The sequence below is a fragment of the Arachis hypogaea genome, chromosome 11 (genome assembly GCF_003086295.3).
Source record: "Arachis hypogaea cultivar Tifrunner chromosome 11, arahy.Tifrunner.gnm2.J5K5, whole genome shotgun sequence".
Classification (NCBI taxonomy): domain Eukaryota; kingdom Viridiplantae; phylum Streptophyta; class Magnoliopsida; order Fabales; family Fabaceae; genus Arachis; species Arachis hypogaea.
Genome location: NC_092046.1, coordinates 25794326 through 25820019, shown reverse-complemented (window position 1 = coordinate 25820019; position 25694 = coordinate 25794326). Strand labels below are relative to the sequence as shown.

Here is a 25694-nt window from a genome sequence, read left to right as displayed (position 1 = left end):
ACACACAGATCACGGCATCGAATGGAATAATGGAGAATAAAAATGCATAATTAAAAGTCTCTAGGAAGCAGTTTTCAATCATGTAATAATTTCAGGAAGGGAATATAAATGCATGCTAAATTAATGAATAAGTGGGTAAGGATCATGATAAAACCACATAATTAAACACAATATAAACCATAAAATAGTGGTTTATCAACCTCCCCACACTTAAACATTAGCATGTCCTCATGCTTAATTGAATGAGATAAAGTAAATAAGTATGAACATGCAGAAACTCATGCAATGCAATGTAATCCTGTGTATATGAATGCAACTATATGATTCCTGTCCACTTGATCGAAAGTAAATAAGCTCTTCAAAACAATTACAAATCAAATTCCACTAATTCTATCATTGTACAGTAAGACAGATAAAAGTGCAAGAAGATAGCTCATGAAAGCAGGGAGCATGGAAATTCAAGCATTGAACCCTCACTGATGATGTATGTACGCTCTAATCTCTCTAGTGTATAGGGTAATCACTCTATCCTTCTCTAATCATGCTCTCTAACTTTTGTTCTTCTCTTAACCAATCAACAACAGTTAATATACCAATGCAAACATCATGAGGTCTTTTCAAGGTTGTAATGGGGCCAAGGTAGATAGGGATACATGTATGGTCAAGTGAGCTTATAAATTGAATCTTTAATTAACCCAAGCTTCAACCCAACCTATATAACTTGCATAACCATAGAATTCATACCTAGCTACCCAGAATTCCCCTTTTACATTCCATACTCATGTATCAACTTTTTATTTTAATTTTTTATCATATGTGCATTGATCTTTGAATTCTCAATTCAGCATTGGGGTAATTTTGTCCCCTTATTCATTTATTTAAAAAAAAAAATTTTTAATAGAGGCAAAAATAAACATAGCTTATCAACGCACATAGATTTTTAATCCTTATAGTTTCACATGAGTAGGTATCCAAATTCCCATTAAATTATCATGACACATTCCCTTAATAACTTTTGTTCCCATAGTTTCCCATACTTAACTAGCACACACAATTCTATCTTAAGCTAACCAAAGATTCAATTTGGGATATACAATTGTTTTTTCGCTTAAGGCTAGTAATGTGGTGAAATATAGAACAAATGGGATTTAGAGGCTCAAAGTGGTTAAAAAAGGTAATTGAAAAGGGTAGGCTTAATTTGGATAAGTGAGTTTGAACAAAAGATGGCCTCAATCATATGCAAGCGTACAAATATAATAAATATTGGACATATAAGATAAAACAAAATATAGATTACAATCATAGAGAAGTAAACACACAAGAATAAAATAATTATGGTTAAATAATGTAACCATGCATAAAGGCTCAAATCTTCACAGGTTGTGTGTTCTTTAGCTCAAACATTATGTTCCAAATACAACTTCAAGCAGATTTATCATAAAAATGTTTTTAAAAATTAGTGAAATTTTGTTCCAAAGATAGAGTCTTGGAAGAAACTTATTGTCTTTTCAATCAAGTAGAGCATGCATGCAACTAACCTATTACTATGCAATTTATCCTATTCTATAAAAGAAAGAAAAACTAACTAAAATATCCTAATTTAATGGTGCTAGGGAAGAGAAATTACCTCCGGAAGTCAGGTACTGATCGACCTCCCCACACTTAAGGCTTTGCACCGTCCTCGGTGCCATCTGTCAGGAACAGGGGTGGGCTGGTAGCAGTATCTCCACAGTCGGGACCATCATGGCTCCCTGTGCTGGTAAAAGAAGTGGAGTCCGGGGTGTCTGAGTCCTTGAAGTGTCCCTTGAGTAGCTCCTTGAGGTGTTTGAATCGGCGCTCGTTACGGCGCTCTCTTAACTTCGCTTTCTGTTCTTGCCGATCCAATCTTTTGATTATCTGCTAGAGCAATTTCATCTATTGTAGGTGCTTGTGGTGTTGAAGAAGGAATATCTTCAACTGGAGCAGGACGACGGCTTGTAGTGGCTGCTGAAAGTCTGAGGTATTTCCCATTAGGGACATACTGATCATCCCGTGGGAGCATGGCTTTAGTGTCTCCAGCTCTAGGAGACTCCGGCTGCTGAGACAGGATCTGAGACCAAGGCAGGAAAAGGTAAGTTGCCCGCAATTTGTATGTGTCCCATGGCATTCCGGATATGTCTTGGTAGATTCAGAGGCTGGTCTGTAAGGATGCACTATAGTAGAACGACCATGTCCGCAGTGAAGGAAGAATCGTGAGTGCTCGGAAAGACATAATGGGACATGATCTGTGCCCATACGCGAGCCTCCAAGGTAAGTGCGGAAGCCAATATACCCTTAGGGCGGGTACGATGGTATCCGTAGATCCAACGGCTGCCAAGTAGTGCGATAACTCTGAGAACAGCTTCCCAGTCAAATTGGTACATCTGGCGTTTGAGTGTGGCTTCTTGAAAGGCGTCCAATCCTTCTGGAATAGGGGGAAGACCTAAAGCTTGTTGAATAGCCTCTTCTGTAATGGGGACTTACTTCTGACGGACAAAGACAGACTGTAGGGTAGGCAGGTAGAAGTTAGAGTAGAACTCGACTACCCAAGAAAGATTGGCCTGCCTTGGTTGTCTCTGTAGGAAACCCCATTGTCTTCGTTCAATTTGCGGCTCAACAAAAGTAGCAATATTGGGCGGGAGGATAAGAAGGTGTTCGTTATTGTAACTCCTTTCAGCTAGAATAGGGAACTTCTACTCACAGTAGTGATTTAGAAATCGCGCATTGTCCTTTGCTGGAAAGGCTTTCTCCTTTTCATCAACCTTTATGATCCTCTTAACTCTTTTTGTTGAGGGCTTGACTGCAGTTGAAGAAGGCTCTGCCACTAGTGCTCTTTTAGTTCCTCTTGTTGCTGGAGGTTTGGGAGTAGCTTTCTCTTTTCCTTTCTTGGTGGCCATCTTGAAAAAGGGAAGAGAAAGTAAATTAAATTCAAAGAGGTATATAGCAAGGAAGAGAACGGAAAAGGTGGTGATGGATGCACATTAGGAGGTAACTGACATTAACACACGCTCATGAGTACATGTGAAAAGTCATCAAAGGAAGATAGCTAGTGCATATAGTGACAAGTGAATGCAAGGTGTTTATTGGCATGCCAGAAAAGGGCATGAGTAACATAGACCAAGCAGTACTTTATAACAAACCATCACGTTTGTATTGACAATTAAATTCAATGAATATAATAGTAAAAAGAATTTGTGAAAAGCAAGCATTGAATATTAGAATAACATAGAGAAGTGCATAATGCCATATGGGCTTTTTCACAAACACATAGCATGCAAGGTAAATAAAGTATAAAAAGTATTAAAGTGAACATGCAAGCGACCCTTTAAAGAAAATAATATATAATTGTCAAGCAATTTGCAACAATCCACAAGCATCTAAGGAAGAATAAGGATTCAAATAAAATTCTAACACCATGTAAAAAGGAAAGAAGAAGAAAGAAAATATGAATAATGAAAAGAAAAAAAAGGAAAGAAAAGAAAATAACATATAAAATAAGAAGAATGAGAGAAAAGGAAAGAGGGAAGAAGAAAATAAACCTTGGTAATGGAGGTGAGAGAGATAGAGAGTGAAAGGTGAGATAGAAGAAAGAAGGGAGAAGGAAGAAATAAGGAGGGAAAAGAAAAATTAGGATTTGGAGAAGAGAAAGATATGATATTTGGCAAAATTAGGAAAACTGTGCGCCACAAGCGACGCGATCACATGGGCCATGCGGTCGCGCGACTTGCGCTTAAGGTGATGGGCGCGGTCACGTCGGTCACGCGGTCGCGTGACCCAGTTTGTGCCAGTGGCACGAGGGTTGCCTCGCACTCGCACAACTCTCTGTTCAAAATCATTAAATGCCAAATTTTAGGTGACGCGAACGCATGGGGCATGCGATCGTGTGAGTGGGCAGTTTATGGGGAACGACGCGGCCGCGTGGGGCACGCGGTCGGGTGAGGGGGATTGCGCGTCCAGCGCCAGTCCAGCACCACTCTAGCATAACTTTCAGCTGTGCACTCTTTCTTCGTCGAAAATCAGAGCATGCCGTCGTGTGGGGTACGCGGTCGCGTGGGAGGTCATTATGCCCATACGACACGGACGCGTCAGCGACGCGGTCGCGTGGGCTGATTTGTGCCACTGGCACTCCTCCAGCCACGCTCCAGCATAACTCTCTGTTCGTTTTTAATTTTCTCTCCTCTCCTTGCCACGCGGACGCGTCGCTGATGCGGTCGCGTCGCGTGGCACCTTCCCTTTTTTTTTAAATATGCAGATGCAGATGCACGAAAGTACTGATAAAGAGAAGAGTTATTGAATATAAAAAACTAAAAATAAAGAAAAGAACGATCATACCATGGTGGGTTGTCTCCCACCTAGCACTTTGCTTTAACGTCCATAAGTTGGACGCTCCACTAGCTCAATCTTCTGCTATGTGGGGATCCTCCAAGAGGAAGATCTCAAGCTCCTTGTTTTTCTGCATCTTCTTGCCATGGTATAGCTTCAGGCATTGTTCATTAACTTTGATAAGTTCAGAACTTGATGGATGACTTAGGTGATAAACTCCGTACGGTTCGGCCTTCTCCACTCTGTATGGACCTTCCCATCTGGATCTCAACTTGCCTAGCATGAGCCTCAGACGAGATTTGTAAAGGAGGACTAAATCCCCAGGTTGGAACTCTTTCCTCTTGATGTGCTGATCATGTGCAGCCTTCATCTTTTCCTTGTATAGTCTTGAGTTCTCATAAGCTTCTAGGCGAAGGCTTTCCAGTTCTTGCAGTTGCAACTTCCTTTCAGTTCCGGCGTTCTCCATCCCTATGTTGCACTCCTTAAGTGCCCAAAAGGCTTTGTGCTCTACCTCAACAGGGAGATGACAAGCTTTTCCATAAACTAAGCGGAACGGACTCATCCCAATGGGTGTTTTGTATGCTGTTCTGTATGCCCAGAGTGCATCTTGTAGCCTAGTGCTCCAGTCTCTTCTATGAGGTTTGACTATCTTCTACAAGATACACTTTATTTCTCTATTTGACACCTCGGCTTGCCCATTGGTCTGAGGATGGTATGCTGTCGCAACCTTATGAATTATCCCATGCTTCTTCATTAGTCCTGTTAGTCTCCTGTTACGAAAATGGGTGCCTTGATCGCTCACGATTGCTCGTGGGGATCCAAAGCGACAGATAATATGGTTTCTCACAAAGGAAACAACAGTGTTAGCATCGTCAGTGCGGGTAGGAATTGCTTCCACCCATTTGGAAACGTAGTCCACAGCTAATAATATATAAAAATAACCATTAGAATTTGGAAATGGACCCATGAAGTCAATGCCCCAAACATCAAAAATTTTACAGAAAAGCATAATTTGTTGAGGCATCTCATCCCTCCTGGATATATTACCAAATTTTTGGCATGGGGGGCAAGATTTACAAAATTCAGCAGCGTCTCTAAAAAGAGTAGGCTACCAGAATCCACAGTCCAAGATTTTTCTAGCAGTTCTTTGAGGGCCAAAATGTCCTCCACTCTCAGATGAGTGACATGCCTCTAAGATGGACTGGAATTCTGATTGAGGCACACACCGTCTAATTACCTGATCAGCGCCACATCTCCATAAATATGGGTCATCCCATATATAATATTTAGAATCGCTTTTCAGCTTGTCTCTTTGATGCTTAGAAAAGTTAGGAGGAAATGTGCGGCTAACTAGATAATTAGCTACAGGTGCATACCAGGGAGATACCTCAGATACTGCTTGCAGGTTATCAAATGGAAAATCATCATCTATAGGAGCAGAATCATCCTTAATGTGCTCAAGGCAACTCAAGTGGTCTGCCACTAAATTCTGGTTACCACTCCTATCCTTTATTTCTAAATCAAATTCTTGTAATAGCAGTATCCAACGTATAAGCCTTGGTTTGGACTCCTTTTTAGATAATAGATACTTTAAAGCTGCATGGTCCGAATACACTACTACTCTAGTACCAAGTAAATAAGCTCGGAATTTATCCAGAGCAAAAACAATAGCAAGAAGCTCTTTTTCAGTAGTAGTATAATTGGACTGGGCAGCGTCTAAAGTCTTAGACGCATAAGCTATAACAAAAGGATCCTTACCTTCGCGCTGAGCCAGTGCTACTCCTACTACATGGTTGGAAGCATCGCACATGATTTCAAACGGCTGGCTCCAGTCTGGTCCTCTCACAATTGGAGCTTGAGTCAGGGCGGCCTTCAGCTTATCAAACGCTTGCTTGCAATCTTTACTGAACTCGAACTCAATATCCTTCTGTAGTAATCTGGATAAGGGAAGTGCTACCTTACTAAAGTCCTTAATAAATCTCCTGTAAAAACTTGCATGGCCAAGGAACGAACAGACTTCCCTCACAGAAGAAGGGTAAGGTAAACTAGAAATAACACTCACCTTTGCTGGGTCTACAGAAATGCCATTATTAGATACCACATGTCCTAATACAATCCCTTGTTTTACCATAAAATGATATTTTTCAAAATTTAATACAAGGTTTGTATTAACACATCTATCTAATACTCTAGATAATCCATCTAAGCAAAGGCTAAAAGAATCACCATAAACGCTAAAATCATCCATAAAAACCTCCATACAGTCCTCAATAAGATCAGAGAAAAGACTCATCATACACCTTTGGAAAGTAGCTGGTGCATTGCACAAGCCAAAGGGTATTATCTTGTAAGCATAAGTCCCAAAAGGACATGTAAAAGTGGTCTTTTCCTGATTCTCAGAAATAACCTGTGTAACCATCTAAAAAGCAATAATGTGATTTACCTGACAGGCGATCCAGCATTTGATCAATAAATGGAAGTGGGTAGTGATCCTTACGGGTAGCTTGGTTGAGACGCCTGTAATCAATGCAGACTCTCCAAGCATTCTGAACTCTAGTTGCTATGAGCTCTCCATGCTCATTCTTCACTGTAGTGACTCCAGACTTCTTGGGCACCACTTGTACTGGGCTAACCCATTCACTGTCTGAAATGGGATAGATGATACCTGCTTCCAATAGTCTGGTCACTTCCTTTTTGACAACTTCCAAGATAGTGGGATTCAATCTTCTTTGGGGTTGACGGACAGGTCTTGGTCCCTCTTCTAAAAATATTCTGTGCTCGCATACTTGAGGCTTGATGCCTACTATGTCTGCCAAACTCCACCCAATTGCTTTCTTATGCCTCCTCAGTACATCAAGTAACTACTCTTCTTGTTGGGAAGTGAGTTCCCTTGCAATGATAACGGGGAACTTCTGCTCATCTTCAAGATAAGCATATTTGAGATGTGGAGGAAGAGGTTTCAGTTCCAACTTCTGATCATGGGTAGGCTCTGGATTGTCTGGAGCTTGTGAAAATGCTGAGGTGCCCTCATTGTCAGTCAAGAGGGTCCCCACACTTGGACCTTGTCCAATGTGCCTCTCTTCTAACTCTTCCTTGTGGATTTCAGCTACAGTTTCATCTATGACATCACACTGGAAGATGGAATGATCTTCTGGAGGGTTGTTTATGACTCCATTCAGATTGAAGATTACTATGCGGCCATCTATTTCAAAAGAGTATGTTCCTGAAAAAGCATCCAATTTGAATTTTGATGTCTTCAGGAATGGTCTTCCAAGTAGGATTGATGATGGCTTATCTGAGTCATTATGGGGCATCTCCAAGATATAAAAATCAGTGAAAAATATAAGCCCTTTAATGTTCACTAAAACATCTTCAGCAACTCCAGCCACTGTAATAATGCTTTTATCTGCTAACACAAAACGAGCTGCCGACCTTTTTAAGGGAGGGAGCCTCAAAATATCATATATGGACAAAGGCATTATACTAACACATGCTCCTAAATCACACATGCAATCATAAATTACTACTCCACCAATAGTACAACTAACTATACAAGGACCTAGGTCACTACACTTCTCAGGTAATCCTCCCATTAAAACAGATATGGAACTACCTAAAGGAATAGTTTCTAATTCATAAATTTTGTCCTTATGTATACATAAATCTTTTAGAAACTTTGTATATTTAGGTACTTGTTGAATAACATCAAAAAGAGTAACGGTTACCTCAACCTTTTTGAATATTTCTACCATTTTGGGATCGGGTTCCAGCTGCTTCCTGGGCTTCCTTGCAAGTTGTGGAAATGGAATGGGAGTGATGTTTTCTGCAGTATCTGCACCTCTTAGTGCTTCCTCCTGTGGTTGGACTTCTTCTTTTTCAGCTATGTCCTGTATGTCCTCTTCCTCTTCAACATCTTCTATTTCTACTACCTCTTCAGCTGAGGCATGTTCTGGTAAGCTTGGTTCCTCCTGATTCCTCTCCTGCAGTGTGTTTCCGAACCTTAGGGTGATGGCATTAATGCCCCCCTTCGGATTGGGTAATGGTTGAGAGGAAATTCCAGTGGAACTTGAAGGTTGGTTATTGGAATTTTGCATTGATCCAATCTGTGAGACAAGAGCTTGCAAAGTAGCGATCAGACCATTCAGACTGGCATTAATGTTATTTTCCATGGTCTGTTGACTTCGCTAAAAAAATTTTAGTAACTCTTCATTAGGAGACGAAGAAGGGTGAGTAAATTGAGAGGTCTGCTGTTGGGTATTCTGTGGTCCTTGGGACTGCCTCAGGTGAGGTGCTCTGTAAGGTTGGTTCTGCTGCCTGTTGTTGTTATTATTCCACCTCTAATTTCCCTGATTATCTCTGCCTCCTCTGTTATTGTTGTCCCTCCAATTCTGGTTAGAATTGTCCTGCCATCCATGGTTATTATTTTCACCTTGATTGTACCCTTGGGTGGGGCGATCATAGAAGTTATGAGTGGATGCCACCATGTTGTCTTCCTGTTGGAGTTGCGGGCATTCATCAGTATAATGGCTATAATCAGCACAAATTCCGCAAACTCTCTGTGGGACTAACTGTTGGCTTTGCTGTGCTGGAGAAGGTTGAGCTTGCTGAACTTGTTGTTGATTCAATTGCATCTGCTTCAGCAAGTTGGTCATTTCACAGATACTCTGAGCTAGAGCAGTAGTCTCTCTGCTAGAGGATACTTCTGCAACGGCTTTTGAACGGCCTTGTTTCTGTCTGTGGTTTCTAGTAGATTCAGCTAAGTCACTGATCAATTGCCATGCCTCATCAGTGGTTCTGTACTTCTTCATAGACCCATTTCTAGCACTTTCTAATGTGGTCTTATCTTGGGGTCTCATGCCCTGTGTGATATAGCTGAGTAACACTATCTTGTCAATCCTGTGGTGGGGCATGCTTCTAGAAAATTATTGAAGCACTCCCAGTATTCAAAGAGAGTCTCGTTGTCATCTTGAACAATCGTGGAAATATCTTTCCTCAGTTTATCAGTAACTTCAGATGGAAAAAATTTCTCCAAAAACTCTTTTCTGAGCGTATCCCAGTTGGATACATTTGCTAGGGGTTGAGTGTAGTACCACTCTCTTGCTTTTCCCTCAAGAGAAAACGGGAAAGCTTTCAGCAGAATTGAAGTTTCATCAGCACCATCACGCCTGACAGTAGAACAGGTTGCCTGGAAATCTCTCAGGTGCTTGATAGGCTCTTGAGCAGGTAAGCCATGAAACTTGGGCATCAAATTGAGCAGTGCGGTCTTTATTTCGAAATCTGTAGCCACCGCTGGGTGATGCGCTTGAAACGGTTGCATTGTAAAATCAGGGGCTCCTTCCTCCTGGATGGTAACTCTCCTAGGTTCTGCCATGCCGTCTGCACGTGAATCAACCGAATCAGTAGAACGGGGGCTGGTCTCTTCCTCAGATGGCGTTTCAAATCCGCCCTCAAAGAGGACTAACCGACGCAGAGCTCGCCTTATTCGTGAGATGGTTCTTTCAATCTCAGGATCGAATACTGGCAAGCGTGGGTCAGGAAGTGAACGCGTCATCTAGCGAAAGAAACATGCAGCTCATAGTAGCAAAATAAAATAAAATACAAATAAATAAATTCTAATTAATAACTTTAGCACTCTATTGCAACTCCCCGGCAACGGCGCCAAAAATTGATGAGGGCAGAAATTGCCGAATTAAAAATTGTTAAAATATATACGTTGCAAGTATAGTTCTTAATTCGCCAGAAATCCGCCTATCAATTTAGAAAGATGTCACAGAAAATTGAAATTAAAATACTGGGAGTATGAATTCCAGGTCGTCTCCCAACGAGTTGCAGAAAAGTGTGTTATTTTATTAATCAGAGGTTTTCAAAAAGGTTTGAATTGGGCAAACAGGAAATTAAATTGGTGAATTTGAATAATGTAAATAAAAGCCTTGACTGGGAATTGATTAGTTGGAATCCCTATTATTGTTGGAATGCTCTCAGGATTAATTGACAATTGAAGGTTGTCCTGTTTAGTTATCCTTCACTAGGTAAAGGAAAGTCAAACAAGTTGGAATGCTACGTCCGTTCACAAGTTGCAATCCACTTAATTAAAAGGGATTGGTGTTAGTGATTAGGAGGCAATCCAACCATAAACCCAATTACAATTTTTCTTTCAAGCCTTCCAACTCAAGGGTTCCTTTCAATTAATTCCCCATCAAGTTAGGGAACTACTCACTCATTGTAAAGGTAAAATTCATAGCATATGAAAAGGAATTAAAGAAAGACATTGTAAATAAAAATTAAAATAGTCAATTAAAAATAAAGGTGATCCTTGTATTAAATAATCCTAAGAATATTCCAATGGTAAAATTAAACAAAGCAAAGAACATGGAAGAGTAAAGCCAAGTAAAGAAAACGAACTAGAATGACGAAGTCTTGATGAGATAATAACTCTTCTCAGCATTCCAATGCCAAATAAAAGAAAGCGAAACTAAAATCCTATGAACTATAAATGTGTAGAGAGAAAACCTAGAGGATGAGTAAAAAACTAGATCTAAAAACTAAAACTGTGTAGAATGAATGTTGTCTCTGGTTTCTGCATGTTCTCTGGCTCTAGTCTGCCGTTCTGGACCGAAAACTGGGTCAAAATAGGGTCCAAAATCGCCCCCAGCGATTCTGCAAATTATGCAGATCGCGCATGCCACGCGATCGCGTCGCTCATGCGGATGCGTCATTCGCGTTTCGCTTCACCACGCGGGCGCGTCGTCCACGCCTCTGCGTCACTTGTGCTTTTCCAGTCCAAGCGGTTGCATGAGCCATGCGGCCGCGTCACTGCGATTTTTCCTCTTTCGCATGGTCGCTTGAGCCATGCGGCCGCATCACTTCTCGCTGGTTATCTCCTCAATTTCTTGTGTTCCTTCCATTTTTGCTAGCTTCCTTTCCAATCTCCAACCCATTCATGCCCTATAAAGCCTGAAACGCTTAACACACAGATCACGGCATCGAATGGAATAAAGGAGAATAAAAATGCATAATTAAAAGTCTCTAGGAAGCAGTTTTCAATCATGTAATAATTTCAGGAAGGGAATATAAATGCATGCTAAATTAATGAATAAGTGGGTAAGGATCATGATAAAACCAAACAATTAAAAAACAATATAAACCATAAAATAGTGGTTTATCACACGCCCTTTGTCTTTCTCACTTATCTTTGCCTCTGGAAACTTGAACTAGCGTGGCACGCCCAGGGTCTAGCGTGCCACGCCCCTTTATGCTTGGCTAATGCTCCTCTGGAAAGTTGAACTACCGTGGCACGCCCAGGGTCTGGCGTGCCACCCCCTTTATGAGTGAGTGGTTTCTCTGTTTGGCATGCCACGCCACGAACTCAAGTGGCACGCCCCAAGTTTTCTTTGCTCTCTGAATGGCACTGGCGTGCCTGATGCACGGAAACTTGTCTCTCAACAATTTTTTCTTGGCAAGTATACCGAATTGTCGTCAAGTAAAAACTCACAATAGAGTGAGATCGAATCCCACAGGGATTGATTGGTCAAGCAACTTTAATTAGAGGAATGTTCTAGTTGAGCTAAGCAGAATTTGATTGGAGAATTGCAGGAATTTAAATGGCGGAAAGTAAATGGGAGGAAATGTAATTACTGGAAATAAAGGACTAAATGTAAATGACGGAAAGTAAATTGTAGAATCTTAAATGGAGAATGGGGAAGATGAACATAAAAGTAAATGACAGAAATTAAAGAGAATAGGTAAGATCAGAAATGGAGAATTCATTGGGCTCAGGAGATGTTGCATTCTCCGGATCAAGTTCATTTTCATCTCTTCTTCAATCAATGCATTCATTGATCTCCTTGGCAATCTTAAGTGATTGAATTTCAATTTCTTGGTAATCCAATCTCTTAAATCTTGATCAATAGCCAATTCCTTGGTCTAATTGCTCATGAGAAGAGATGAAGTGTGGTCACTGATTATACCACATGTATTCCCAAATCAAAATATTGGTAGGATTATATGTCACTATTTCCATCCAAACCCCAATTTGGTCCAACATGAGAAAGCATTTCTAGCATGATCTCTTCATTCCTCTTCCAAGGTTCCGAAGAGATCCAAGTATAAATAGCTTCTTCTCCAAGACAACTACCCAATTGGATGAAGATTGAAAGCTTTCTAGTAAAATCAAGAGAAAAGAAAGAAGAAGAATAATGAAAACTATTATTGATCCATCAAATTACAATAGAGCTCCCTAACCCAATGAAAGAGGTTTAGTTGTTCATAGCTCTGAGAATGGAAAACAAAGATGGAAAATACATTCTCAAAGTAAAACTAAAAGTGCAGGGAAAGTAAAATTATACAGAGAGTAGTTCTCCCAATGTCAAAAGCTCTCTCTCTAGTTCAAAACTACTCCTATATATACTACTCTTCTAATCTTCTAGTTGGCACTTCAAGTCTTTGGATATGGGCCTTTGGATCTTGAGTTGAAGCAGTTTGGAATCTTCAATGGGCTCAGCTTTACTTGCAGAGAAAGTGTGAGGTAGGCATGGACATTAGCTAGGACGTTAGTGGCATTAACGTTAAGTGAAAATGTGGGTTCGAGAACATTAGTGACAATCACCTTTTTCACTAACGTTTCTAGCCCAAGATGGTTCACGTTAACTTCAACGTTAGTGGCACTAACGTGACCACTAACGTTGCCTCTTGATCTATCGTAAGCGTTATTGGCATTTACCTTTGCCAATAACGTTGCTCTTAGCCCCCCTTTTTCTCACGTTAGAGTCCACGTTAGTATAACTAACGTGGCTCTTAACGTGGGCATGCCTTAGCCTCGAGAGCGTTAGTGACAGTTACCTTTGTCACTAACGTTCCAAACGCCCCTTCTCACGTTAGTGCCTCACGTTAATTGTCTTAACGTGGTCACTAACGTGGTGGTGATTGCCATCTCCAATGTTAGTGACAAAGGTGAGTGTCACTAACGTTGGCTCATCATTTCCTTCCTTCACGTTAGCTTCCACGTTAATGCAATTAACGTGGCAACTATCGTGGCTCATAGTGGCTTAGTCCAACGTTAGTGACAAAGGTGAGTGTCAATAACGTTGGCGATTCCTTGCTCCTCCCACGTTAGAGTTCACGTTAATGTAGTTAACGTGACTCTTAACGTGGCCAATTGGGCTTAGTCCAACGTTAGTGACAAATGTGAGTGTCACTAACGTTGGCATTGTCTTCTTTTCCACGTTAGAGTTCACGTTAACTGAGTTAACGTGACTCTTAACGTGGCTAATTGCCAATTTGGAGCGTTAGTGGTATTCACTTTTACCACTAACGCTGGAGCTCCCTTTCTCTCCACGTTAACTACCACGTTAATGTAGTTAACGTGGCAATTAACGTGGGCCATGATGGTTTCGAAGGCATTATTGGCAATTACTTTTCTCATTAATGTTGCAAGTTTATTCCCATTCCACGTTAGTGGTCACGTTAATTAGATTAACGTGGCTGCTAATGTGGCTCTTCCTTGCTTCCTTTGTCCTGAAATCAAGCAAATAAAGTGCATCAAAGCTCTAATCCAAGTTATGAGACATGCATTATCCAATTTGTCATTCAATTCATGCATAATTCTCATAAAATCACATGAAATTCACAATGTTTGCTTGAATCAAGATGTAAGTAATTATCTACCCAAAACTTGCTTTTTAACTAAGAAAATGCATGAAACTACCCTAAAACAGTAAAGAAAAGGTCAGTGAAACTGGCCGAAATGCCCTGGCATCACAACACCAAACTTAAAGCTTGCTTGTCCCTAAGCAAGTAGTGAAACATGAGAATGATGAATGAAATGACAAGAGAAATGAGTCATTATTGTGGAATTCATGTCCTTGGTTTTATGGGGTTTCATGCATAGCAACTTAGGTTCATTCCTTCATTGGCTTTCAGACCTTTACCATGCCCTGGAATACTCACTTGATTGCACCCTATGAGACTTTTATTCATTGATCCCTTTGTCTTTTCAGGGTTTGATTGTGTTCTTTAGACTAGGTGCTCTGTAAGGGGGTGACTCTTTAATATAAGCTTTCAACCAGCACTCCCGAACCAGTTGGTTCAAGGTGCTAGGTGTTAAGATACCCCTAAGGACTTACTCCCTCAAGTCTCTTTCCCCCATACATTCACACCACAGGCACATGGTTTATTATTTTTCTTTTTGAGACCTTGGTGTCCAGCACCTCTTTGGGTTACTAAGTGCTCTGTAGCAAGGGTTACTCTTGATAGTGAACTTTCAGCTGATAATCTCGAGTTAGTTAACCCAAGTTACCAAGTGATAAGGCACCTCTGAGAGCTTATTCATCCAAGTAGATCCTTTACATAGGAGAACCACCGACACATGCCTTAAGATTCAACCCTTGGTGCCTTGCCTTATTTCTTATTCTTTTTCTTTATTTCTCAACTTTCATTTTTCTTTCCCTTTTTCTTATTAGGATCTTGTTATTTAGCTAGTCTCATGGGGTGTGTTTCAAGCATATGATTCAGGATAGATAGTTGCCTTCCTACCTTGTTGGTGAACCAACTTAGCTAAGTAATTACTACCCCACAAGCTTAAGAACTTACTCCACAAATTGAACATCACTCTGGTCTTTCATAACATCTCTTTTATTTGACTTAGAGGACAAGCATATAAGTAGGCAAGGTGAAAATGCAATAGTGACATTAGACTAGCAAGCATAGACCTAAGCAATGAAAACTTAAAGGCAAAATTTAAAATCCTAAACTACCATGGAAACATGTTCTATTTCATATATGATTTTTCTTTGTTTAAAACTTGAAAAAGATGGAACAAAGAGGGAACTCCACCACCTTTTACTCACAGGGGTGCCCATGCTCTCCCTCTTGTTTGTCCTCTTCGTGTCTTTCTTGAGTGCTTGAACCCCCACTTCCCTTGCTTTTTCCAATCAACTTTTTCCAAAAGCCAGCATCTTCCATCTTCTTTTTCAATGTTTCCTTCTGCTGTTTCACCTTCCTTTCCTCTTGTTCTGTTAGATCTTTTTGGACTGTATCATACCTAGGGATTGCAGAGTGTAAATTGTGCATATGCCTAGACATATAGTTCAATTTGGCTTGAGTGTTTATGTTGAACTCTTCCCTATGTAGTTGTCGTCCTTCATTGAGCACGCTGAACTCATTGAATGCTTTTGTTTGAGCTAGCTAACGTTGGTTGAGTTCTTGAAGGCGTTTATCTTGACGCTCTTACCTTTCAGTCACTTGATTGATGGCTTGAGTGAGCTGGGAGTATTGCTCTTGTTGCTACTCTATTTGTTGCTTCTGCCACTCCCTCTGCTGACCCATCTAATTAGAGAGCAGTTCTTCTTGACGATCCATCCTTTGGGCTTGAATGTGCAGTTGTTGTTCTTGTCCCTCCATATAACTCCTTGCTAGCTCCTCAATGGCTCCGTGAATGTAATTCAAGTTTATGTTGGTTGGATCATAGTACTCTTCTTGCTATTATTCTTCTTGATGAGATTCTTCTCGGTGAGGTCCTTCTTGTGATGTTCTTTTCCCTATTTGAGGCCTTCTTTGTTGTTGGACGGGTTCCACATAAGTTATACGCTGTAGCGTAACTAACCTCCCAGGGTTTATCCAATTTAGATTGCTGTCCTCAAAGACTACCTTGGCTTTCGTACACAGTCTAAGGATGGTGCTGGGGTACCAAAGTCTAGCACTCGGATCATTCTTCACGGCTGACTCTTGAATTTCTTCAGCTATAATTTCGTGCATATTGATGCCTCCACCCTTTATTAAGCAATGTACCATAGTAGCTTGAGTAGTGTTAACCTCAGAATTGTTCGCGGCTGGGAGGATAGATCTCCTTACGAGCTCAAACCATCCCTTGGCTTTCGGGATGAGGTCTCCTCTCCTGATGAACCGGGGTCTCCTATCCGAATACCTTTCCCAGTCAGATCCTATAACACATATATCGTTCACAATCTCTTCAAGTTCATCATTGTCGGGGCCATTACTTATTCTTACATGATAACTGGACTCATCAAAATGTGGCGATTTCAGCTGAAGAGTCCTTGTTATGGCATTGGGGCTGAAGTCCACCTCTATTTCTCTCACATAACTTTTGAAGGTGGGGGCCTTGGTTTTGTCTTCTCTGACCACATTTGCATAGAACTCTTTGATGAGGTTTGCATTTATCTTTGCTTCTGGGTTCGTGAGCCTTTGCCAACCCCTTTGTTCAATCTTCTCTCGAATCTGTGGGCACTCATCCTCATTGAACTGGAATGTTAACTTAGGCAATATCTTTTTGAGCTTTATCCGTTCAAATTCAAGTTCATGGAATGCAGTTTTGAATCTCCCTTCATCGAAAGGGATGCTCTCCACCGTTTCCTTCCTCTTTTGCCTCTTGGAGCTCGATGATGCCATGAGTAGGAATTGATATGTGAAGATGGGGAGTGTGTCTTTGATGGGGTAAAAGGAGTTGGGTGCCGAAAGTGGGAAGTGTAAAGGATGGAAATTGGAATGTGAAAGGGAGTATGGAATAAGAACCACTTATATAGGGAAGTGGTGAGTGAATGAAAGGTGTGGATTGATGGAGTGGGTGTATGATGAACGGATGGGGTTTAGCATGGGATGAGCACAAGGATCATCAACTTTATGATAGGTTTGGTTCGATTTCCAAGCGTGTCATTCTTCCGATGTTGCATGGCAACATTTCCCAATGCATTCTCCTTGAAGACACGTGTATAGTCCTCTCCTTTTGAAGTGGCCGAACCCTTCCTCTTTCAATTGTCCCATCAATTTTTCTACAAAATAAAAGAAATATGATTAACGAATTTGTGGATAGTGGCGGCAAAATTTAAAAATGGGATAACTACTTTTTAAAGTTTTTGTTTCTAACTAACTAAGTGCTATTCATGAATGCAAACCAACTGACTATTTAATTGTCCATGTATGCAACGCTGGTGACACCAAACTTAGTTTGTGTCTATGTGGTGTACAAAATTTTGTTTAAGGTTCTAAGAGTGATATGATATGAATTACATTCATGTCCTCTTAGTGTGCCCTGAACACCAAACTTGTTCTTCACTATATGTTGCATAAAAGGATTCATTCAAGTATATGTCAGAATTGAATTGGAATTCATGAACCTTGCATTATTAACTACTTAAAAGCATATAAAACATGGGTTGCCTCCCATGAAGTGCTTCTTTAGCGTCACTAGCTTGACTTTCTGACTTTGTCAGGGTGGTTGGTAATGCTTCAAATCTTCCCCCCTCGCAGTAAATCTATCTCCATTGGCTTCATCAAGGATCTCCACATGTTCGAAGGAGAGGATTCTGTTGATGGTGAAAACTTTAGGTAGCTGAGATGGGATGGTAGGGAGATGAGATGGGATACTTGGAAAATAAGCTGAGATCACTTTATCCCCTGGAGAGAAATCCTCTGTAGGGATCTTCTTGTTTCTCTACCTCCTTGGTGCCTTCTTCTTTGTTTCTTTTACTATTGACCTGCTCTTTGTGGCCTCTTTTTCCAATGAAATTTTATTGCTGGTCTCATATGACTCTGGTGGTTTAGGCTCCTCTTGGTTTTCTTTTAGCTGTGACACCTCCTGATTGTTTTGCTCAGAAACCAAAGGAATTCCCAGGTGTACAGTTTGTGCTTCAGTGCTTGTTTTTTCCACCAATGCTTTGTTGTGATCTTCCCTTGGTTCCTTGTTTTCTTGATCTGCTTCTTGTGAGGGTTTGAAGACATTGAATGCGAGTTGTTTGTCATGTATCCTCAGTATTAGCTCTCCTCACTCCACATCTATGAGCGCTCTGGCTGTAGCTAGGAATGGTCTTTCCAATATGATTGGGTGAAGGTGACTCTCTTCCATATCCAACATGACAAAGTCTGTGGGAAGGAAGTAGTTCCTGACCTTTACCAACATGTTTTCAACCACTCCTACTGCTTATTTTTGAGTTTTGTCAGCCAACCTGATGACTACGTCTGTGGCCATTAGCTCATTGATCTGCAGCTTCTTCATAAGGGATAAAGGCATTAAGTTGATGCTTGCTCCCTGGTCACAGAGTCCTTTGTCAAACATTGTTTCTCCTATGGCACAGGAGATGTGAAAACTCTATGGGTCCTTCCTTTTTGTAGGCAACTCTGGTTGAATGAGAGCACTGCACTCCTTATTCATCACTATTGTTTGCCCTCCTTTGAGTGAGCTTTTCCTGGTCAGCAGCTCTTTCATATACTTAATGTACGAGGGCATTTGTTGGAGAGCCTTGATGAATGGTATGTTTACATGGAGAGATGCAAACATATCAAGGAACTTTGAGTATATTCTCTTTTCCACACCACCCTTGAGTCTTTGGGGAAAAGGTGCATAGAGTTTCAGCATCTCCTTCTATGTAATTTTGGTTTCTTTGGAAATCACAATTCTTCACAAATTCGCACAACTAACCAGCAAGTGCACTGGGTCGTCCAAGTAATACCTTACGTGAGTAAGGGTCGATCCCACGGAGATTGTTGGCTTGAAGCAATCTATGGTTACCTTGTAACTCTTAGTCAGGAAAACAATAAAACAATTAACTTATCAAATTTGATTGCAAGAAATAAAAGAGCATGAAATAAATACTTATTATGCAGTAATGGAGACTATGTTAGAGTTTTGGAGATGCTTTGTCTTCTGAATTTCAGCTTTTCTCTTGTATTCCTCTTCCCTCATGCATGAAAAAGTGCAAAGTTCCTTCCATGGCAAGCTCTATGTAAGGTGTCACCGTTGTCAATGGCTACTTCCCATCTTCTCAGTGAAAATGGTCCAAATGCTCTGTCACAGCACGGCTAATCATCTGGATGTTCTCGATCATGCTGGAATAAGATTGACTATCCTTTTGCGTCTGTCACTACGCCCAGCACTCGCGAGTTTGAAGCCCGTCACAGTCATCCAATCCCAGAATCCTACTCGGAATATCACAGACAAGGTTTAGACTTTCCGGATTCTCATGAATGCCGCCATCGATCTAGCGTATACCACGAAGATTCTGATTTAGAAATCTAAGAGATAATCATTCATTCTAATGTAGAACAGAGGTGGTTGTCAGACACATGTTCATGGATTGAGGAAGGTGATGAGTGTCACGGATCATCACCCTCTCCATAGTTAAGCGCGAATGAGTATCTTAGAGAGGAACACGCATGTTTGAATGGAAAACATAAGTACTTGCATTAATTCATCGAGACGCTGCAGAGCTCCTCACCCCCAACAATGGGTTTAGAGACTCATGCTGCCAAAAGGTACAAATTTCAGATCTAAAAAATGTCATGAGATCTAAATTAAATCTCTAAAAGTTGTTTAAATACTAAACTAGTAACCTAGGTTTATAGAAAATGAGTAAACTATGATAGATAGTGCAGAAATCCACTTCTGGGGCCCACTTCGTGTGTGCTGGGGCTGAGACTAAAGCTTCTCACATGCCTGGGCTGTTTTGGGCGTTCAACGCCAGGCTGTAACCTGTTTCTGGCATTGAACTCCAACTTGTAACGTGTTTCTGGCGCTGGACGCCAGACTGCAACATGGAACTGGCGTTCAACGCCAGTTTACGTCGTCTATCCTTGAGCAAAGTATAGACTATTATATATTTCTGGAAAGCCCTGGATGTCTACTTTTCAACGCAATTGGAAACGCGTCAATTGGACTCCTGTAGCTCCAGAAATTTCATTCCGAGTGCAGAGAGGTCAGGATCCAACAGCATCAGCAGTCCTTTTTCAGCCTGAATCAGATTTTTGCTCAGCTCCCTCAATTTCAGCCAGAAAATACCTGAAATTATAGAAAAATACACAAACTCATAGTAAAGTCCAGAAATATGAATTTTGACTAGAAACTAATGAAAATAAACTAAAAACTAACTAAAACATACTAAAAACTATATGAAATTAACCCCAAAAAGTGTATAAAATATCCGCTCATCACAACACCAAACTTGAACTGTTGCTTGTCCCCAAGCAACTAGACAAATAAAATAGAATACAAATGAGTCAAGAAACAATAATATCTCAGAGTTTTTGAGTGAAGCTCAGATTCTAATTAAATGAGCGGGGCTAGTAGCTTTTTGCTTCCGAACAGTTTTGGCATCTCACTTTATCCATTGAAGTTCAGAATGATTGGCATCTATAGGAACTTAAGAGTCAGATAGTATTATTGATTCTCCTAGTTCAGTATGTTGATTCTTGAACACAGCTACTTTTATGAGTCTTGGCCGTGGCCCTAAGCACTTTGTTTTCCAGTATTACCACCAGATACATAAATGCCACAGACACATAATTGGGTGAACCTTTTCAGATTGTGACTCAGCTTTGCTAAAGCCCCCAATTAGAGGTGTCCAGAGTTCTTAAGCACACTCTTCTTTTTGCTTTGGACCTTGACTTTAACCGCTCAGTCTCAAGTTTTCACTTGACACCTTCACGCCACAAGCACATGGTTAGGGACAGCTTGGTTTAGCCGCTTAGACCAGGATTTGATTCCCTTAGGCCCTCCTATCCATTGATGCTTAAAGCCTTGGATCCTTTTTATTACCCTTGCCTTTTGGTTTTAAGGGTTATTGGCTTTTTCTGCTTGCTTTTTTTTTTTTGCAAGCTTTGTATTCACTGCTTTTTCTTGCTTCAAGAATCATTTTTATGATTTTTCAGATTACCAATAACATGTCTCATGTTTATCATTCTTTCAAGAGCCAACATATTTAACATTCAAGAACATCAAATTCCAAAGACATATGCAATGTTCAAGCATTCATTCAGAAGGCAGAAAGCATTGCCACCACATGTAATTAATCAGAATTTCTTGTATTAAAAACTCGAGAAATATTACCTCTTTATCCTAAAGAAAATCTTCTATTTTATTCATGTTTAATGATGATGAGAAAAATAAATTATAGCTTAATTGGAGATAAAATCAAAATATAGATACTAATTACTACTACTTATATGTAACTTCTAAGGTAAAGCACAAATAAGAGCAATTATCACAGGGTTAAGGCTAAGATTAGAACTCAACAACCTTGAGGTTAGGAAGTGGATGTTCCTCTACTCTGTGGGGTGCTTGGTCCTTCAAGAGATAACTTCTGACGCTTCAGTTCCTTGAAGTCACGCCCTTGCTCTTCTTGTTCCCTGAGCAGTTTGCAGAGCATGCTATGTTGATTTTGCTGTTCTTCTTTTATTTGGTCCATAGCTTCTTGCAACTTAGTAACAGATGCTTCAAGGTGTTCCCAGTATTCAAATTGAGGGAGTTCTGGTAGAAATTCATGTGCCCTCCTCTTGATGGGGTCATCCTGCATTTGTTGTTTTTCCATTGTGATTTTAGTGATTGGTTGCTCCACTGAGATATACTCTGTTATTCCCATCTTTACTCCAGAATCTTTGTAGAGCATAGAGATTAGGCTTGGATAAGCCAACCTGGCATCCTTGGAGTTCTTGTTTGCGAGTATGTAGAATTCAGATGGAATCAGTTGATGAACTTCTACTTCATTTCCCAACATAATGCAATGGATCATCACTGCTCTTTTAACATTGACTTCAGAACGGCTGCTGGTGGGCAATATAGAATGCCCAATGAAGTCCAGCCATCCTCTGGCGACTGGTTTGAGATCTTCTCTCTTGAGTTGATTTGGGACACCCCTCGTGCTGGTGGTCCACCTGGCTCCAGGGATGCATATATCCTCTAGAATCTTATCCAGGCCCTTGTTTGTTCTCATCATTCTCCTATTGAAGGAGTCTGGGTCATCTTTCAGCTGAGGTAGCTTAAAGATCTCCCTGATTTTGTCAGGGTGGATGTGAACAATCTTTCCTCTGACCGCAGTCCTATAGTCATAGAGGGCAGTTCCAGATATTCTCTGCCTGTCTGTTTGCCACAGATTAGCGTAGAATTCCTGAACCATATTCCTTCCCACTTTCGTTTCAGGATTAGCTAGGACTTCCCAGTTCCTGTTTCGAATCTGCTCTTGGATCTCCGGATATTCATCTTCTTTCAGAACGAACTTGACTTCCGGGATCACTGATCTTAGACCCATTATTTTGTAGTAATGGTCTGAATGTTCTTTGGTTCAATGCCAGGCTATAACCTGTTTCTGGCGTTGAACTCCAACTTGTAACGTGTTTCTGGCGCTGGACGCCAGACTGCAACATGGAACTGGAGTTGAACGCCAGTTAACGTCGCTTATCCTTGAGCAGAGTATGAACTATTATATATTGCTGGAAAGCCCTGGATGTCTACTTTCCAAAGCAATTGGAAGCGCATCAATTGGACTCTTGTAGCTCCAGAAATTTTATTCCGAGTGCAGAGAGGTCAGGATCCAACAGCATCAGCAGTCCTTTTTCAGCCTGAATCAGATTTTTGCTCAGCTCCCTCAATTTCAGCCAGAAAATACCTGAAATTACAGAAAAATACACAAACTCATAGTAAAGTCTAGAAATATGAATTTTGACTAGAAACTAATGAAAATAAACTAAAAACTAACTAAAACATACTAAAAACTATATGAAATTAACCCCAAAAAGCGTATAAAATATTCGCTCATCACTTCACCTCTCGGGTTTTTCTCTATATCACTTGGGAAGCTGTCAGTAGGTTTGGGAATCTTCTCAGAGAGGTATCCCACTTGAAATTCTAGCCTCTTAATGGTGTCTCCCTGATTTTTTATATTAGCTCGCACCTCCTCCTTGAACACCTTGTTCTCTTGGAGTTCCTTACATATGCCTTCAAGTAGGGTCTCAATCCTTGAGAGTCTATCTTCGAATGATGGTGAGTTGGAGTTGGAGGGATGAGAATGGCCATTTTGGTTTTGATATGGATGTTGAGAGGTGTTGTTAGGTGGGTGCTGATATGATCTCTGTGTGGAATGTTGGTGAGCTGCATTGTTGTTGGGGTTGTGACGTCTCTGATCTTGGCCTTGATCTTGTTGATTTCTCCACCCAAAGTTTGGGTGGTTCCTCCAACCAGGATTGTAAGTTTTGGAGTATGGGTCATGGTTTTGCCTAGGTGAGTTTCCAAGGTAGTTGGCTTATTCCTGATCACCCTCTGCTTCTGCATTCACTCCTTCTTGGGTTGCTGATGAGGTGGTGATTGCTGCTACTTGGTTTCTCTCCATCTTCTTGGTAAGATCAGCCAGCTGCTTGGTGATCATCTTATTTTGGACCAGCAGTGCATCCACGTTGTTTAGCTCCATCACTCCTCTAGTGTTGCCTCTCTCAAAAGCATAGAAGTAGTCATTCTCAGCTACAGTCTCAATGACATCTATGGCTTCTTCAATGGTCTTTTTCTTGTTCAGAGATCCCCAGATGAGTGATCTACTACCTTCTTTGATTCATAAGAAAGACCTTCATAGAAAATGTGTAACTGCACCCATTCATTAAACATATCTGGCGGGCACCTTCTTGTCAAGTCCTTAAACCTCTCCCATGCTTCATAGAGAGTTTCACCATCTTGTTGCCTGAAGGTTTGTACCTCAGCTCTCAACCTGTTCATTCTTTGAGGAGGATAGAATCTCGCCAAGAATTTGTTCACCACATCTTCCCAGGTTGTTAAACTCTCCTTCGGGAAGGATTCCAGCCATTTAGATTCTTTGTCCTTGAGTGAGAAGGGAAACAGGAGCAGTCTATAGGTGTCAGGATGAACACTATTAGACTTCACATTATCACATATCCTCAGGAATATGGTGAGATGTTGATTGGGATCTTCTTGGATACTTCCTCTAAATGAACAGTTGTTCTAAACCAGGGTAATGAGCTGTGGCTTTAGTTCAAAGTTATTGGCATGTATGGTTGGCTATTGGATGCTACTTCTACAGTTTCCTGGGTTTGGATTGATATAAGAGCCTAGAACTCTTCTTTCTTGTCCAGCATGATGCACTGGACCTTCTCTGCCATGGTTGTGAGCCTCTTCTTCATGATGGTTCTCCATATTCTCATCCATGTTTGGTTCAAAATACTCCTCATCTTCCTCAGCACCACTAATTCTCTTTCCTCTTGCTTTCCTCCTTAGTCTAAGGAAGGTTCTCTCAGGTTCAGAATCAAAGGAAGTTGAAGCCCCGCTTCTTCTACCTGTCATACAACCAACAAGGCACAAGCAAGAAAGAGATAAATGCAGGAAGTATTCTTGTCAAAAATGTTGTTAGTGTGAGTGATGCAATATATCAAACAGTTAGTGGGTTAGTGAACTGAATTGTAACAAATAAGAGAACACTACAAATGGGTAATGGGTAAAGGAAAGAAAATAACTACAACTGAAAGTAAATCACTCAAATGAAATTAAATCAAACAAAAGAAAAATGCTCAATCTAGGTAATCAACCAATTTAATCATTGTTGATACAAAATCAATCCCCGACAACGGCGCCATAAACTTGATGCACGGAAACTTGTCTCTCAACAATTTTCCCTCGGAAAGTATACCGAATTGTCGTCAAGTAAAAACTCACAATAGAGTGAGGTCGAATCCTACAGGGATTGATTGGTCAAGCAACTTTAATTGGAGGAATGTTCTAGTTGAGCTAAGCAGAATTTGATTGGAGAATTGCAGGAATTTAAATGGCGGAAAGTAAATGGCAGGAAATGTAATTACTGGAAATAAAGGACTGAATGTAAAGGACGAAAAGTAAATTGTAGAATCTTAAATGGGGAATGGGGAAGATGAACATAAAAGTAAATGCTAGAAATTAAAGAGAATGGGTAAGATCAGAAATGGAAAATTCATTGGGCTCAAGAGATGTTGCATTCTCCGGATCAAGTTCATTTTCATCTCTTCCTCAATCAATCCATTCATTGATCTCCTTGGCAATATTAAGTGATTGAATTCTAATTCCTTGGTAATTCAATCTCTCAAATCTTGATCAATAGCCAATTCCTTGGTCTAATTTCTCATGAGAAGAGATGAAGTATGGTCACTGATTATACCACATGTATTCCCAAATCAAAATGTTGGTAGGATTATATGTCACTATATGCATCCAAACCCCAATTTGGTCCAACATGAGAAAGCATTTCTAGCATGATCTCTTCATTCCTCTTCCAAGGTTCTGAAGAGATCCAAGTATGAATAGCTTCTTTTCCAAGACAACTACCCAATTGAATGAAGATTGAAAGCTTTCTGGTAAAATCAAGAGAAAAGAAAGAAGAAGAATAATGAAAACTATTATTGATCCATCAAATTACAACAGAGCTCCCTAACCCAATGAAAGGGGTTTAATTGTTCATAGCTCTGGGAATGGAAAACAAAGATGGAAAATACATTCTCAAAGTAAAACTAAAAGTGCAAAAAAAGTAAAATTATACAGAGAGTAGTTCTCCCAATGTCAAAAGCTCTCTCTCTAGTTCAAAACTATTCCTATATATACTACT

General features: G+C 40.5%; 1 non-coding gene across 1 annotated transcript; it reads left to right on the top strand.

Annotated features, from left to right (window-relative positions):
- The first annotated feature begins 23711 nt into the window (after positions 1 to 23711).
- LOC112724857 (small nucleolar RNA R71) lies at positions 23712 to 23818 on the top strand. Its single transcript, XR_003164000.1, has one exon. It is a non-coding gene; the product is annotated as a small nucleolar RNA R71 (small nucleolar RNA).
- The last annotated feature ends 1876 nt before the right edge of the window (positions 23819 to 25694 follow it).